An 18,471-nucleotide genomic window follows, 5' to 3' on the forward strand; every position below is an offset into this window, starting at 1 on the left:
GACTGGAACGTTTCAGATCCCGTAATAGTCGGGTCTGTAATTAGTATTGTAGTAGTCTTCAGGTTCATTGTAGTAATTATATTCCTGTTCATAATAGTAATCCGGGTAATTGTAATATATATTATCATACGGCAAACATTCGTTCGTATTCATTTCGCGAGATTTTAGATAATTTGTAGGTGGTGGGTTACCCGATTTACGCCAGTCATGTCCAGTCATTAGGGTATGAGGTAAAGGTCTGGGATTAAAACTTTGGATTCCACTCATAGGCTTTGGCATTGAATTTTGAGGGGAATTATTCCTAGGTGACAAACGAAAAACGTTACTGTGTGGATTATATTTAGGCGGTGGTGCACTAAACATCTGTTGCGTTTTTGTATGTATATTATACGGAGGTTGATTTCGATTAAAATTAAATTTAAAAGGCTGTGGTTGTTGTATAGGACGTTGTCCTACAGGGACTGGCCAATTAAATATCGGTGGTTGAAAGTTTTGAGGACGAGATTGTGGGAATGGAATGGGTTGCATTCTAGGGGTCGACTGCTGTTTTAGTCCGTCTGTACGTTGTTGTAAATATGTAACATTTAATTCCTCCTGAACATATTCAAGAGCTTTTTCTATGGTTTCGGGTCGCATACACCGAATTCGTGAACCCAAAGGTTCTTTTAAGCCGCGAACAAATGCCTGCATAGTAACTTTTCTGTAAAGATCGCGTTTGGCGTCGATCGTAGTCGGTAAAGTCTCGTGAAGTGTAACGTAAGTCATTATCGTACTGAATAGCGTTTGGCAATGGCTATAAAATTCCTGAGGAGTCTTATTTCCTTGTACGGCTAACGAGAGGTCGTTGTATAAAGCTGTTTCGTCCCGTTGGTCAGAAAAAATATTAATTAGTGAAGTTCTGATACCAAGCCAACTATCTGGTATGCCATTAGAATTAATAGTAGCGGCGGCAGTACCCGTAATTTTATTTAGTATCCCGTTTCATAGACACAAGTTAGATAATTCGCTACCAGGCGCGGTGTTTAAATATTGCGTTACAATTTGGTCGCAAATATTAATAAATCTCGTAAGTACATTAGGGTTTCCGTCAAAGTCGGGCACAATCCTAAGGATTTTATAAATGGTGTCCGGATCTTGAGACATATTAGGATTTGTATTATCTAAACCTATTAACTTCTAAAATTAAATTTCTGTTACAATCTAAACTACGACGTCGGGCCTGCTGCGATGCAGATTCCCGATATCTATGAACTCTAGGGTGATAAAATAAATTTTGGATTGGAAATACAACTAGGATAAGAGCAACACGAGAAAAGTTCAAATGTACTCACATATACTTCATTTCTGGTTTCTCTTCGTGAATCGAAGTCTGGATTCGCCTTCCGGTTCTGCAGCTGGTCCGTAGATTCTGGATACTAGTGATGACCAAACTGTCCCTATCTAGTATCCTAGCGACTGCGCCAGTTACGTTAGCTACAGTCGAAAGGTCGAAAAAAAACCAAAAACTAATTTAAACTTATTTAATTAAAAAGAAATTACAATAAAACTTATTTCCTAATTAGCATGTCTAACCTACTCGATGTAAGTAATTAGAATGAATATGAAATAATAATTAAATTATAAAATCACATTTGCAATGTTACACTTAGTTTGGTTCTCACGATGAAGGAATCGCTGCATCATCGGTCCTCTTGATGTGTGTGTACGTAACTAGAGTATACATATAGTAGGCAAACGAGGTTAACAACCAAGTGACGTTATCATAAACCCGACCAATCAGGAGCAATTTGTGTCACGTGACAAACGTTTAAAAAAATGCATTTTAATTAATGGTTTTTTGAATAAATTAATTATTATTTTCAACTTTCGTTAGTAAATAACCATTTTTAAACTCATAATATATACTGATTACAATAATTGACACTTTATTTTTCGCATTGTCAAATAACCTATTTGTATATCGTTCGAACTTACCTTGTGTTTACTCGTTTCGATATTAACGTCACCGTTTATATGATACTAGCTGTGCCCGCGACTTCGTTCGCGTAGTTGTCGGAAACACTATCATGATTATCGTTTGATTGCTCACGTTGGTTTTTGTTATTATAATCGTCAATAAGATTTAATAATATGTTTTACAGTACTTTAGCGTAGATTATATTTTTAGTTTTATTTTCTTGTGGTAGAAGAACATACTGATTTTGCCCGCAACCCGATCTTGACAACGCGACATATAGTTGGCCGTGTGAAAAGCAGTCTTGACGTAAATCGATTCCTACGTGCTTAAATGTTTGGCCCTGTGATTTATTAATGGTTACGGCAAAAGATAACTTAATGGGAAATTGAATTCTTTTAAAATTAAAAGGTAAATCATTTGGAATCATTGGGATGCGAGGTATAAGCACTGTTTGACCAACTGCCGGACCATTCAAAACTGTTGCAACGATCACGTTATTGCGAAGGAATTTTACTTGAAGGCGGGTCCCGTTACATAAATTTGGTGGTTTAAGATTTCTGAGTAAAATTATCGCAGCACCTATTTTTAACTTCAGGGAATGTGGTGGAAGGCCGCTCGGGTTTAAAGAATTGAGAAACTCTTGTGGGCAATGGACAGCATCTTCTTGATCCATTACATTATCAATAGATGTGTAGGTAGTTATATCGCCTGGAAGTTTGGTTAAAATTAGGTCGTTAATTTCGTCAACGCTACTATTTCTCGCCGCCAATATTGCCCTTTGACACATCCATTGGTAATCTTTATTTTCTATTTCGACGATATTAGGGTAAACTTTTGATATTAAATCCTCTATGCTAGTCACTTTTTCTCCTAAATCGCGATCAATTTCAATTTTATTTTCAGAATGAGGTACTTTTCCATCTCCTATTAAAAGTAACTTTGAAGGAAAATTTGTACTTCCTCCCCCCAAATGTGCTCTCATATTCGTAGATAGTTTTAAGGTATGGACAAATTTCCATAACGGTGAACTTTTAAGGCAAGACCTTACAATGTCTGCTCTAGTTCCTCTTAAAATTACCGGTAAAGTTTGTCTAAATAAATTACCAACATCTGTGTTTTTATTGCTTATTGTTATACGGTCAATTATGACAACCCTTTTCTTAAACATAAAAGAAATATTGTACAATAGTGTACGATTGCGAATATTTTTTTTGTTAACAATTCGATGCAGGTGTATCGACATCTGGATGTAAGACAAAAGAAAAAGTCAATTGTAAATAAATAAATCACAAACAAAATTCATACTCTGCCAAAACAAACAAAACGTTCAACAGGAAATGTAATAGTAAATCTGAATGACTTTTCTTTGTCTTGGATTAGGAGAAAAGTTCATGAATTGTAATACCTGACGGTAGACATGTTTGCTTAAACACTCAATTTTGATTCCAATTTTCTGTCATTATATAGGACCACTATGTACGTATAGGGTTTAAAAAAACATCAAGAAGAAGTGTATTTATCGATAGACCAGATTTACAAATTTGGAGTATATCATATATTTACAAACCTACCTTGGCTGACACCGCCTCCAAAAATAACATTAATTTTAACTATAATATATTATCGTAATAACTTTGCTGACTTTTAAATAGTCTAAATATTTTTAATTTCATTTTACATAGTATAAATCTAAAAAATATTGTGATCATTGTTTGTTATTCATAGGTTTGTGTTAAGTTAGATTTAAAGTGGGTAGGTACATACTTATCTCCTTGCGTGGAAACACAGAACGTACCTACATATTGGTAAGTAGAATAAGTTACTTGATTATTAAGTTGTAGAATAATAAGCAATTATTTTTTACTTTTTAGAGCATATTATTTTTTTTCTCTTTTGAAGTCGGTTTTTTTTTGTCAAAATTTTTGTTTCTAAAAGATTCGGCCGAGTATCGCTAACGTGCTCCTTAGAATTGTTCCGTTCCCTTCCGTACCGTTACTTTGTCATGGATCCTATGCTCAGAACCTTACCAAACTTTCACCATAGTACCCTTGAAGTATATCCTTTATAATAAAAAAAGAATCATTAAGGGCGCATTTTCATTGGTCGATAAGTCGGTAGTTAGCCCGATTGCGGGGAGTACCCGCATGCGAGCTAACAACCAATGAAATCCACTGGTCGATAACTCGGTCGATTAAACGTGTGCGGGTGATATCCGCATTCGGGATAACGACCAATGAAACTAGTCAGTCGATAACTCGGTCGATACAAAGCATGCGGTGACTCGCCTCCGTTCAGTCATTCATTAGACGTCATCAATACTACGCGCATTATTTATATTATTAACGCTGTTTATTTACGCATCCAAAATCTCTTTTTCTTTTTCTTCAAAGAAGTTATTAATTTCTTTTTTAATACACGGCAAACAGTCAAAATTGCTCCACAAAGCAATAATTGTTGATCCATGGCGAGTACGTCTGCTTATCTCAAAACCCACTGCCAAACTGTAGGTACCTAATTCTCTCGCACTTCAAGTGCGGGCTCTAACGACCAGTGAAAATGGCTCCCCGCATGCGGGCCTTATCGCATGCGTTATAGAAATCACCCGCACCCCGTATGCGGGCTCTGACGACCAGTGAAAACGATAAACTCTTTGCGGGCCCTATGGCATGCGTTACAGAAATCTCCCGCACCCCGAATGCGAGCCTTATCGACCAATGAAAATGCGCCCTAAAATTGGTTGGCACAATTTTGAGTTATTCACCTATTTATCGCGCACATACATAATGCACATTTAAGACTTATATCGTTTTCATAAGGATACCATCATCGTAACAGGATAAAATTAAAATGGGGCCCCACGGGAAGCACTACCTTTCAAACAAAAAAAAATTATCAAAATCCAGTGAAAAGTTATGAGGTAACAGACATATAAAAAAAAATACAGACGAATTGATAACCTCCTCCTTTTTGAAGTCGGTTGAAAACAAACAATATTAACTTAAACGTAATAAGATAAACAAACCGAACAATAAGAAGTTTAGATTGTTTCTCCTTTGGTGTTATTATTTCATAAGGTGATTATAGTACAACCGTGTTGAATATGCTTGAACGTAATAGAAATTACTTGAAATATTGAACTACTAATTTATTTGTGTAGTCATTTTAAACGATATTCACCTATTTGCTTATTTGCATAATTTATTTTCTCAGTGATGATTAATCTGCATCGGTGAAAGTATCGCTCGCCATTTTGAACTTTTTTACGTGTGTAATGTAATTTTTATACCTTATTTATACCGTGAAACGTTTGAATTGTTTACTTGCAAAGTACGAAGGAATGTTCATTGGAATTTTATCTTATATCGTAAGTTAAAACTACAGCAGATTATGATTTAAATGTAACCGATTTTAAACGATAAAAAATAATGAGCAAATAAGCTGATAACAAAACCTAATTTTGATAAATAATTTAACTATTAAGAATGTTAATTTTTTTAAGTCGTTATTTGCATTGCTACTTCGCAGAACTACACCGCGGGTGAGAGTGGCGAGCGCGGCGGCGGGGCTGACCCGCCTCCCCCTCATCCGCCGCCGCGCCCCGCCTGCTAGCACACTCTTAACAAATAGACATATAGTGTCACAGACTTTTTTTTTATTATTAAAAGAGGAATATATCTTTCATACACATTTTTTGAGTAACTTAAAACGTTTATGCTGCGCACGCATCGAAAGTCCATAAATGTGAATAATTTTCCCCGTTTTTGCAACATTTCTCACTGTCGCTGCGCTCCTATTGGTCGCAGCGTAATGTTATATAGCCTAAAGCCTTCCTCTATAATTGGACTATTCAACAAAAAAAGAATTTTTCAAATCGGACCAGTAGTTCCTGAGATTAGCGCGTTTAAACAAACAAACAAACAAACAAACAAACTCTTCCGCTTTATATATTAGTATAGATTGCGTTGTTAAATGCTATTATCTCAGTTTAAAAAAAAGTAAAGCAAAGAAACTTAGCAATGGAACAAGAATTCATTAAGGAAAATAGCTCTAATTTGCCGAGAATTGACATTGCAATGACGAGACAGAGACCATGTAAGTATTATGTGTAATAATAGTTATTAAAACACAGTGTAGTACTCAAACTTCCATAAAATACATACTTATATTATTTCTATTATAAGGGTTCATGTTTAAGGTTATGTTATGAAAATATCACTTAAATATATTTTTATTTATTTTAGATCCTCTCGACCATCGTACGGTGATGACGCTGTCAGCTATGTACATCTTAAACGTAGTGGGAAAATGTGCACAGTGAAGGGCAAAATTTGTCCAGAACATATGGTACATACAAGGTTGTATGCTGTCGCAGTAGTAGTAGATGAAGAAGAGGAAGCTGCTATTTCCGTACTCGACCTGACATAAACCCCAACTGATTTTGGGTAATTTCACTCTCTTCTCGCAATCTTCTCTCTATTACCTTCTCCCATACTTTCATAGTATGTGACATGAGCTTTATCCCTCTATAGTTGTTGCAATCCTGTACATCCCCTTTATTTTTGAAGATGGGCACTAGCGAACTATTGCACCATTCTTGAGGGATGGTTTCTTCATGCAACAACTTATTGAAGAATAAAGTCAACCACATACATCCGTCAGTCTTTAACACCTTCCATACTTCAACTGGTATGTCATCTGGACCCAAAGCCTTCCCATTTTTCATGCTTTTGACTGCTGTAATTATCTCTTCCATGCTTATTTCTCTTACTAATCCCTTATTTACTTGTGCCTCTTGGAGAATACCATTCCAGTCATTCTCTTTATTCATAAGCCTTTCAAAATAAATCTTCCATCGCTCTTTTATTTCCTCATCTCTACATAACACCTTACCCGCCTCATCTTTCATGCATTTGATATGTGTTATATCTCTCGATCGTCTTTCTCTCTCTTTCGTAATTCGGTAGAGTTCCTTCTGTCAGTGTTAATATAAATTAAATTGTTATTTTTATTATGCATATGATCCTTGGTAACATTAGGCATAAAATAATTATTAATATTGTAAGCAATTAGGTTACCAATTTGTCTTCTGGATTTTATTGGTAGGTACGTAGTACCTCCTGTCAACTTAAATCTATATATGAATTTATTAATGTCAAAAACATAAAATCATTGCTACAATGTCGGGTCAAATTGTATAAACATACATTTAAGTCATAAATATGTAAATTCTGTGCATCTGTCAAGGTATGTGAATATGGAAATGTACTAATTATAAATTTGCATTTCTTTTGATTTTGAATTTCACATAATAATTTTATATTCTTAATTAGATTATTTTTGTTTAGAGACAAGCTGTCTCCATGCATTAATACAACTATATTATTGGAATCCAGATGCATAGAACTTATCTTATTTATTTGGTGCACCTAGCTTACTATCAAATACTAAAGATGTTGATAAGTTTTTGGTCATTGGCAGAAGAAAAAAATAAAAAATAACTGCAAGTTATTAAAATATCAACCTAGCTATATTTGTAATAATACTCAAAGTTTATCCATGCACCAGCTTGTGCTGAAATATAATCCTGCCAAACATTTTTAGAAAAGATTGTGCTGTCTAATAAAACTGTTGCTCAAATAGAGAAAGAAACCAGAGAACAGCACCAAAAGAGCCTTTGGTTTGAATTGCGATATGGTCAAATCACAGCATCAAATGCATTTCAATTCAGTCAGTGTAAAGAGAATGATACAAGTCTTATAGCATTAATAATGGGAGGGAGTATACTAGACACACCAGCCATGAAATGTGGTAGACTACTAGAGAGTAAAGTGCGAAAAACTTTCAGCATTAAACTTGGCAAAAAAATTAAGAAGTGTGGACTCATGTTGTCTAAAGAGTACCCAATGATAGCAGGATCTCCGGATGGGATCTGTGAGGATGCTGTCATTGAGATCAAGTGACCTAACCTAACAAGTGTGAAGAGATATAAAAATTATGTCAACAGTGGCAAACCAACCGAAAAATTTAATGCACAGATACAAATGCAAATGTATTTGGCAGGGCTAAAAAAGAGTTACTTTTGTGTAACTGATAGTAACTTCAGCATAAATAAAAATGTTGAAATTATAAGTGTGATGTTTGATGACAGATATATGTCTGATTTCCTTAAACTTTTAGTGTATCTGTGGAAAGAAAAAGTATATCCAGTATTGTACCAAAGTACATTGTGATTTTTATTGAAAATTAAAAGCACAAATGATAATTTTGTTGTTTTATTTAATTAGAGTCTTGCAAATTTATGAAAGCACATGCAATTACAATAATATCATCAAGTACTTTTACAAAATTTGTGTTTAGACATGCATGGGGCTTTAACATATTAAATTCTCTTAAATGTCTAATTAACCTCTCAACATGAATCCTTTGTTTCCTTTACTTCACTTTTAAATAACTTTGCTCCAGTGACAACACTTGGGGGCCGTACAAGTTGTACTCCCTTCTTACGTAAGTAATGTTCTATATGCTTGAACACTCTGTCTGCCATTACACACATACCAGGTTCTAAACAGTTGATAAAATCACAAGTTTGACCGAATATATGTCTGTGACTATTCCTCCGTAGCTTGGTGAAACAGTTTACTAAACCATTTGGTGTACAAGACACTAGATATTTAATGGTATTGGAACGCTACCAAAACTGGGCTAACGCATCGGCGTCTCGTGATGTAAATACCAGCGCATTCAGAAAGGAATATAACTCTGCCTCTAGGTCCTTCAAAAACGTGGTTTCTAGGGCGAAGACGGAGTACATTGGCAGAATTGGCGAGAGACTGGTGCGCCTCCCTTCAGGAACACGTGCGTTCTGGTCTCTCGCCAAGGCTGTCTTAGGGAATTTCTGTCAGCCTTCCTTACCATCTCTGCACAAGGACGGTGAGTCATTGGCCCATACAGCGAAGGAGAAAGCTGATCTTTTAGGCTCTCTCTTCGCGGCGAACTCGACTCTGGATGACCGAGGAAAGTCACCACCAACAATCCCGCGGTGTGATACCACGATGCCGGAGGTTAAATTCCGGCAAAGTGCAGTTCGTAAAGCACTTCTTTCCTTGGATATTCATAAGTCGAGTGGACCCGATGGCATCCCTCCAATCGTGCTACGGACTTGTGCTCCCGAGTTGGCGCCGGTTTTAACGCGTCTTTTCCGGCAATCTTACGCATTAGGCGTCGTCCCGAACTCCTGGAAGACTGCTTTGGTGCATTCGATCCCTAAAAAGGGCAACCAATTATAGGCCTATAGCCATCACCTCCTTGTTCTCCAAGGTAATGGAGTCCATTATAAACTGCCAGCTCCTGCGGTACCTAGAGGAGTACCAGCTGATTAGCGACCGCCAGTACGGTTTCCGTCGGGGTCGCTCAGCCGGTGATCTTCTAGTTTACCTTACTCATAGGTGGGCGGAAGCAGTTGAGAGCAAGGGGGAGGCATTAGCAGCCAGTCTGGACATAACCAAGGCCTTCGATCGCGTGTGGCACAAAGCGCTTCTTTCGAAGCTTCCTTCCTATGGGCTTCCCAGGAAATTACTCAATTGGATTACCAGTTTTTTGGCAGATCGAAGCATCAAGGTCGTTGTCGACGGTGCATGCTCCGACTTAAAATTCGTCAATGCTGGTGTTCCACAAGGCTGCGTTCTATCACCCACTCTGTTTCTTCTGCATATCAATGACTTGTTGCAAATCAGTAACATTCACTGCTATGCAGACGACAGCACCGTAGACACCTCATACACCGGCCGTGTTAATATTTCTCGGGAAAACGTCGAAGAAAACCGGAACAAACTTGTGTCTGAAATCGAGTCTTCGTTAAACAAAGTCTCGAACTGGGGTCGGCTAAACTTAGTCCATTTCAACCCCAAAAAGACGCAAGTTTGCGCGTTAACTGCTAAAAAAACACCATTTGTCGTATCTCCACGATTCGAGAATATTCCGTTAGCCGCCACAGCTAGTATCGGAATACTTGGCCGATGTTTCGAGCCTCGTTCAGTTCCGCGGTCAATTGGAATACTGCTCTCACCTCTGGGCGGGTGCTCCCCAGTACCAGCTCCTTCCATTTGACCGTATCCAACGTAGAGCGGCTCGAATTATCGACGATCAAGCCCTTTCCGATCTGCTTGATCCTTTGTCTTTGCGTAGAGATGTTGGATCGCTCTGCATCTTCTACAGAATTTATCACGTGGAATGTTCCGAGGAATTGTTCGGTTAATCCCGGCTGCTGAATTTCACCTTCGGACATCTCGTCAAAATTCCAAATATCACCCGCACCACCTAGATGTCCGAAAATCCACAACAGCGAGATTTTTAAGACATTTTCTGCCTCGCACAACCACTCTGTGGAACCAGCTTTCGAAGACGGTTTTTCCGAACCGATACGACTTGGGAACCTTCAAGAAAAGAGCGTACTCTTTCCTGAAAGGCCGGCAACGCACCTGCAAGCCCCCCGGTGTTGCAGATGTCCATGGGCGGTGGTAGTCACTTTCCATCAGATGAGCCTCCTGCTCGTTTGCCACCTATGACATAAAAAAATATATATATATTTAATGGTATTAGCCTTTTTGTATTCTGACCATGATAGAGCTTGATTGACACTTTTTGAAGGCTTTGCACTTCAATTTCAAAACAGTCTATTATGCAACTTGTGTGTTGAAATTTGTCTAAAAGCCATGGGCAAAGTACATTTTATCAAATCTTTATTTAATGTGACAATAAAGGGCTGCATTACACTGGCTATTACCAGTATACTTTTAAAAAATATTTTGCTTGCATATGTAGTGGTCATGGCAAAATCTTATTTTTTTTCAAACAAAGCAGTATATGGTTAGTAGGGATTCTTGTTTGTTCTCCAATTAAATCTAATAAATAACAACAACAAAGACCTAAGTAAGACCTTGGAATTTTCATTATCTTAAGTAATGTATATTTGAGAATGTTTAATCCTTCTTTTTTTGTCTCAGTTAATTCACTACAGTCTGACGTTGATTTAATTATAAGAGATTGTATTGATGGTGATGTTTCTCGCTGACTCACAGATGGTGCATATGAAATATCACTGTCAGATTGATCTTCTATACACATTTTTTTCTTGATAACATGCTTGACACCACTGCTTGATAATACTGGTTTAGTAGTAACACAACTTTCAATTTTAAATGGAGATGTAGCGATTGAGCAGGTATCAGGTTTCAAAGGTGATGTTAACTGGCTTACTCGCTTAGTTTTGGGTCTGGACAGCTTTGCTTCTAAATTTGTGTGTTATATGTACTTGTACAGATTTATCAAATTATTGTGGATAGTGGTAGGCCCTTCTTGATTTTTTTCAATTGTGTACAAAACTAAAATATAAAAATAATTACTTAAAAACAATATATAAACCACTGCCTTATGTATGTATAATTGTATAAAATTTTGTAACAAACTTTATTATAATAGGTACCACACAGATTGTTTTCAATCATAGCTAAGCCAACAATTGTATCATGTTGTATCAGACAAATTCAATCAATATACACTTTAACCCAATAAAACAGAACCTTATTCGCTGACAATATAGTGTTGGTGAGTACCTGATCTTTCTGATGAAATGCTTGCAGGTTCTAAATGTTTTGTAGGTGTACTTTTCTCTCCAAAATCTTTTTCACTCTCTTCGATTAGTATCCTTCTTTATTTTTTAAGAACACAGGGCCGTTCGGTAGTATTAGAAGTTTGTTTTCTTTTGTCCGATTGACATTCAAATCTTGTACTGAACTGCAAAACTGAACCCATCTTAAGATACTGTATATAATTTTCCAATATTATTTGGTAACTGAAACAAGAATAAAGGTTTTAGGTGAGTACTAATATAAATAGAGTATTATAGTAGTAATAAAGGAATGGAGCATAACCTGAAACGTTAATATTATTGCCAATATTATTGACAATTTTATTTAATGATCTCTTGTTTACTTACTTATTATATAGTAAATAAAGGAAATACTTACGTCGAAATGGTCTTCGCAGAAATAAAGTACAGAACTTGAAGAAATAGCTGTTGAGTCTCGTCGTGCAAGATTTAGCCACATATTTCGAACTTTTTTCTTCAAAGGAACATTCATAAATAACTTGTTCGGAATTTTTATAGACGTATTACTACATTGAGAAACCGCACACCATCGATACACATTAGAATTAATGACTTTCGTATAAAATAAATAAAATTACGGATCTAAATAAATTAATAAACATTTTACATGCGAGCTGTCAAATGCTTACAAAAGCGTGACGTCATAGACAGACGCCATTACTATTCTAGCGATTTTGGGCAAAATTTAAAATTTATTTTTAAAAGATAATTTTTTCCTTATAAACTTTAATTTTTTGCAGAAATAAGACTTATTTTGGATAAAGTAGATACGTAATAACATTGTGGTGTTTTTCAAAATCTGTCATCGTGCCTATTATAGTTATGTATGAATTAATTTTACATAATCAGTCTGTAAATTTCCCACTGCTGGGCTAAGGCCTCCTCTCCCGTTGAGGAGAAGGTATGGAGCATATTCCACCACGCTGCTCCAATGCGGGTTGGTGTTAATTTATTTTAATAATAAAAAAAAAAAGTTAAGCCTAGTAAAAATATGTAATTATTGTGAACCAAAGAACTAGAATATTTAAAAGTGTCATTTTACGTAATTCAAAATTGTTTAATTTTTTATAGATTATAATGAATCCAATAAGTGTTATGAATACAAGGTAGGAGAAATGAACTATATTTTTATGACGTCTCTATAGATCTCATTCTGCCCATTTTTTTCGAAGCATCAATGTTGTATGGCCTTTTTCCACTTAATTTTGAATTATGTAACTCCTCTATCTGTACCCCTACGAGTTTCAATACGACTTATATTAATTAATGACGTATCGCTTACTCGAAAACGTTTATGAAGTATTTGCATTCGGTAGTATGAGTTTGACATTACACGTTCGCGTTAAAACCATGATAATCGTTGAGCTACTCAAAATAGACTACACCATAGATAATACACTTACACTAGCTATAGATAAGCAACTCAAGATTTAATAGAAAAGTTTACGGGCCTCGGCCACTAGATGGCGGTTGTTAGTTTCTCATTGGCCCCATAGTGATGGCATTAACCTAAATTTTTTATATGTACATGTATACTATTTGTTATTTAATTTATATATTATTTTTTATTTAAGGATTTTGTGAAAATTGAAAAACTACAAATTCATCATATTTCGTAAATTTGTCGTTTAACAATTATTTGACATATTTTTACAATAAAAGACTTCCATGATTAACCTTTAAATTTTTATTTCCAAGTCAAAAATCAAAATATACTTTATTCAAGTAGTCTTTTACAAGCACTTTTGAATCGTCATTCAACAACTTTTTTTATATTAGGTGAAGCTACCACCGGTTCGGAAAGTGGATTCTACCGAGAAGAAGTAAGAACCGGCAAGAAACTCAGTAGTTATTCTTTTTCAACATTTACAATTATATATGCATGTAATATATCCTACCTGGAAGTCAACAAGTATTAATTCCACTTTTTTTTATCGTCTGTATAATCTTGTATTTAATAATATGCCTTCTTTACCAATGTATTTTATACAAATTATTTTAATTTATCAAACGGCAACGTTAAAAATATCTGTAGAATTTTATTATAGAATACCTTGCCCCAAGAAGGATTTATTGACTTAGCGAAGTGGCCTTGCCGTTATAAGTTTATCCTTACTTCTTGTGCACATAGAATGATTATCACAGATTTTATCAGTGATCAATGTTACTATGAATATACATAATGTTGTTGTAAATATATTGTGACGCAATGCTTTGTTAAAAACATCCCGAAGAGAGTCTCTAGCTCCAAGATTATAAATAGACCGGACTGCTCTCTTTTGTAAAATAAAATTCAATATCTGCATTGTTACCTCAAAGTATTATGATATATGACATAACACTGTGAAAATAACCAAAATATACTAAACGAGCGGTGTCAATATCAGTTAAGTTTTCTAACTTTTCTGACCACATATGCTGCGGAGCTGAGTCTTCCTATCAGGGACGATAAATGAGGACTCCACTGAAGTTCGGAATCCAATTCTATTCCCAAAAACACCGTAGTATCGGCTACATCAAGACGGCCACCGTTTAAAGATATATTATAATTTTGCCTTCTAACATTGGGTAGGGTAAAAGCTACACATTTTGTTTTTTGACAATTCAAAACGAAATTATTTATTATTATGTTTTCTTGTGTTTGTGAGTTTTAAAATAATGAAATGCTTGAACTTTAATTGGATCAGTCTGGTCAAAGGTCGTTATTTTTCCATCTATAATTCTATTTACATTTTTACACCAACTGTGAATTATTATATTTATTGCTAGATTACTAATATAATCAATTAATGAGCCTTTATGCTTTTCACAAGATATTACATTAAAGTTGCAATTACAATCTATAAAAAATCTCATTTTCTCTATTGGACAATATGATTCAGGAGCCTCACGCAAACAAGCCACAATCATGTAATACATTTCGTCTATTAGACGAAATGTATTACATTACAATTTTTTTACTAGGGTGAAATAAAGACTTTTTCGTATAATCAATTTCGTGGATAAAATAATTAACGTCTACTTCATTATTTATAAAAATCATTTTTGCATTTTTTACATTTTTTAATAACATATCCAGCTACATATTTTTTTTGATTCTTCATGTATCTTTGAGTAGGTTTTTTTTATTTCGTCCATTAATATTAATAATTGATCAATGTCATAAGATTGTAAAATCATGGGAGTCTCCTGTTTTCTTAATAATCTTTGTTTTAATTTAGCCACCTCCTTATGTATTTGAATCTTATTAATATTGAAACGACAAACAACGATGATGAATAACGAAATAATATATTATAATAGTTTGGTATGAATTAACACAAAAATAAATGATTGGAAAGGATAGGAGGCCTTTGTCAAAGGGCACACGAACTAGCAAATATAAACATAGATACTTTCATATTATATACTATATCAAAGGAATATCAGGTACATATTATATGTAATGTAACGTAATTTTGGCGCACGTTACATGTTTACATTCTTTTAAAGTAAATTCAACAAAATTATTGAATTTCTAACATAAAATATTGGATGTCATCTGTCAATTAACTTTGACAACTATTTCTAAGGTTATGTTTACGCATAATTTAAAATTACCGCTAATTTTGACATTTGAAATAAAAATGCACTTTTTATGCATTATGCATTTCCGAACTAATTAAAATTTATTATCTTTATATTATCTTTGAGATGATCTTTGAAATTTGTCTAAAGATTCACTTTCTTTCCGCTTTTTGAGTCGAAATGTGACGCTTTTTTCTGTTCTTTTCGATTATTTAATTTTCGAAAATATCGAAGTTTTTATAACTTTTAATATGTTTTAAACTTTGAATATTGTTAAAAATAGTTGTTTAAATGAACAGTGAGTGCTATTTTGAAGAATTGGAAGTAAATCCATGGATTATCAAAATTAATTCCGATATTTGTCGCCTCGTGATAAGGTTTGAATCTTTCTTCGAAATTTGAATTTATTAGAATCGTACTGTGTCGTAACAACGATTGTTGTTCTTTACAGGGAATTTTTAGAATATTTCCCACTATGCATTTTGTTATTTGTGAAAAATAACCGGGATTGCCATCGTCAGTCGTTAGGAATATTAAAGTTAAAGGTATAGGATTTTCAAATTTGTAATAGATCAGCATTGTTTCTCCTTTTACAATTATTTTTCAATATTATTTTTCTACAGTTATTTTTTAAAGTTATTTTTCAACGATATTTTTCAAAGTTATTTTTGTACGATATTTTTCGTCGCTTATTTTCTTCAATTATTTCATGGATTAATCTCTTCAGTTATTTACTGGGATGATATTCTTGAATAATTTTCGGGAATTATTTTCTTTGGCATTATTTTCGATTGGATAATTTCAACATTACATTTTTAAAAAAATCGGCATTCAAACTTTATTCAAACCTTATCGAAACATTGTTGAAACTTTATTCAAACATAATTTTTCACTATTTAAATTTACTGTTTAAATTAATTTATAATTATTTAGAGTTTTGGTTTAATTAAGTTGATAAACTTGACTTGTTTGTAACCTTACATTATGCAACTTAATTGTCAATTTTGACATGTATTCAAATATTTTTGATGAACTTTAATTTTTTTTTACATTTAGTAAATATTTGTTAAAGCTTAATTTAAAGGGATGTAAACCTCCTGGCGCCCGATTGTGTTAGATTTAAATTTAGAATATTATAAGAAAATTACTTTTTCATTTTTTTTTAATAAAATATTTTTGAACATAGATTTGCTGTTTTTGTAAATCTATTTGTAATGTTAAAATAATTTCCAACTCCAAAAACTTTTCCAACTCTACCGATTTTGTTAATTTTTTTTGCCTCAAAGAAATTTTTTTTTTTTTTATTGACACTACTCGTCAATATAAACCAACCACACCCAATTTTAACATTACAGTAAATTACCTTGTTTGGCTAGATTTTTATCTTTTGTACTTAGAGCAAAAGTTGAAGGCTGGATTACAGTAAGCACATGTTCAACATCAGTTTCCATACAATGCAGCCTAAATGAAGAACCTAAAAATATACATAAATCTAATAGGCTATTTGACAATGCGAAAAAAAAAGTCTCAATTATTGTAATCAGTATATATTATGAGTTTAAAAATTGTTATTTATCAACGAAAGTTGAAAATAATAATTAATTTATTCAAAAATCCATAAATAAAAATGCATTTTTTTAAACGTTTGTCACGTGTCACAAAACGCTCCCGATTGGTCGGGCTTATGATGACGTCACTTGCTTATTAACCTCGTTTGCCCACTATATGTACCACAGATTACAATACAGGCAAGTGACGTCACCGACCCCATTGCAGCGCCATATTGTCAAGGTAGCGTTTTTGCGGGCTATTTAAATATGGAATTTTTATTTTGATATTTTTCAGCAAATATGTACTAGAATTAAAAAAGACAACTTTTACTGTGTTCCTTAACCTCTACTAAATAATATAAAATGCATTTTAAAAACCAGTCAAATAGCCTATTATGAGTAAGAACTATTCTTCATTACAACTTCTTACTCATAATTCTATTTATAAGTATGTAAATCATTAACTATAATAATATTAATAAAAATGCCTAATTGTGAGGATCATTTAAGGATCAGGTTGTAATTTGGTTCAGAGATGTACTTAATCCATTGACTGCCGAAATTTTTATTGTCACAAAGTTGGTGGCCATCATACATTCATCACTTTACGTATACAGGTGTCCCGGAATGCGACGCCAAGCCGGTACCGGGTGATAGGCCAGGTCATAATAGTTATCAGAAAAATCTAAAAAAAAACTCATGTATTTTAAAAATGATGACCATTTAAAAAAAACGAAAAATTAACACCTGTGATGCATTTTCACTTCCCGTTTTTTTTAATGGTCATAATTTTTAAAATACATGACAGATTTTTTTTGAATTTTTCTGATAACTGTTACGACCTGGCCTATCACCCGGTACCGGCTTGACGTCGCATTCCGGGACATTCTGTATATTCGTACATGGCACCTGCGAATACTATTAAATACCAGGATGCCAGCCACGGTTAAATACATATACGTATAACTACGTACACACGGCAGCACAGATATAATAAACCACCTCCGGTGCCAACTACGTATAAATATGTATCATTCGTCACATCTCACTCAAGCGTACTTGCGCCCCCCGCAACCCTGTGACCTCGCTAATTTGTCGAACGACTCGCACCCGCCGAGTAGCAGTAATGCGCAAGCGATTGATGGTGCACGTCGCGTCATTTCCGCATTTCCGTCGATGAAGATGTCTCGTAATTTCCAACGGCAGCGTCGTCAACTTCTTAGTGACGAAGAGATTATTTATGCAATAGAATCGGATTGGGAGGACGACGCTGATTTTTCTTTGGTTCCGGCGAAGAATATCGACCCGAAAATGAGACTGAAAGCACTTCGTCTCCTTCAATCTCCAACGGTGAAAATGAACATGTGGCTGAAGGACTGTCATGTGATCAAAACCCAGTATATCAATGGATGCACGGGTTTTCAAGACCACGTCAGTTTTCATTTGTAGGTGAATCAGGGATAAAAAATAATGTTAACTTTACGCCTGCATCATTAGCAGATTTATTTTTCTCGGAAGAGTTCATCAAAATTTTAGTTGATGCTACAAATGAGTATGCTAACCGCACTACCGGGCCATTACAAAAACATGCGCGATTCCGATATTGGAAAGATACCAATCCTCACGAAATGAGGAGGTTTATTGGGATGTTACTTTATATGGGTATTCTTCAGTTACCTGTTATTTCTTACTACTGGCGCATGGATAAATTATACAACTTGCCATTATTT

At 34.5% G+C, this 18,471-nt stretch overlaps 1 long non-coding RNA gene and 2 pseudogenes across 1 annotated transcript in view; 2 read left to right on the forward strand and 1 right to left on the reverse strand.

Annotated features, from left to right (window-relative positions):
- Positions 1-18,471, forward strand: part of LOC135194607 (uncharacterized) — a 441,435-nt gene that overhangs the window by 393,261 nt on the left and 29,703 nt on the right. The window lies entirely within an intron of this gene.
- On the forward strand, positions 6,263-8,187 carry LOC135194577 (uncharacterized; annotated as a pseudogene).
- On the reverse strand, positions 8,234-11,285 carry LOC135194578 (uncharacterized; annotated as a pseudogene).

This window comes from Vanessa tameamea, chromosome W (genome assembly GCF_037043105.1).
Source record: "Vanessa tameamea isolate UH-Manoa-2023 chromosome W, ilVanTame1 primary haplotype, whole genome shotgun sequence".
Taxonomy (NCBI): Eukaryota; Metazoa; Arthropoda; class Insecta; order Lepidoptera; family Nymphalidae; genus Vanessa; species Vanessa tameamea.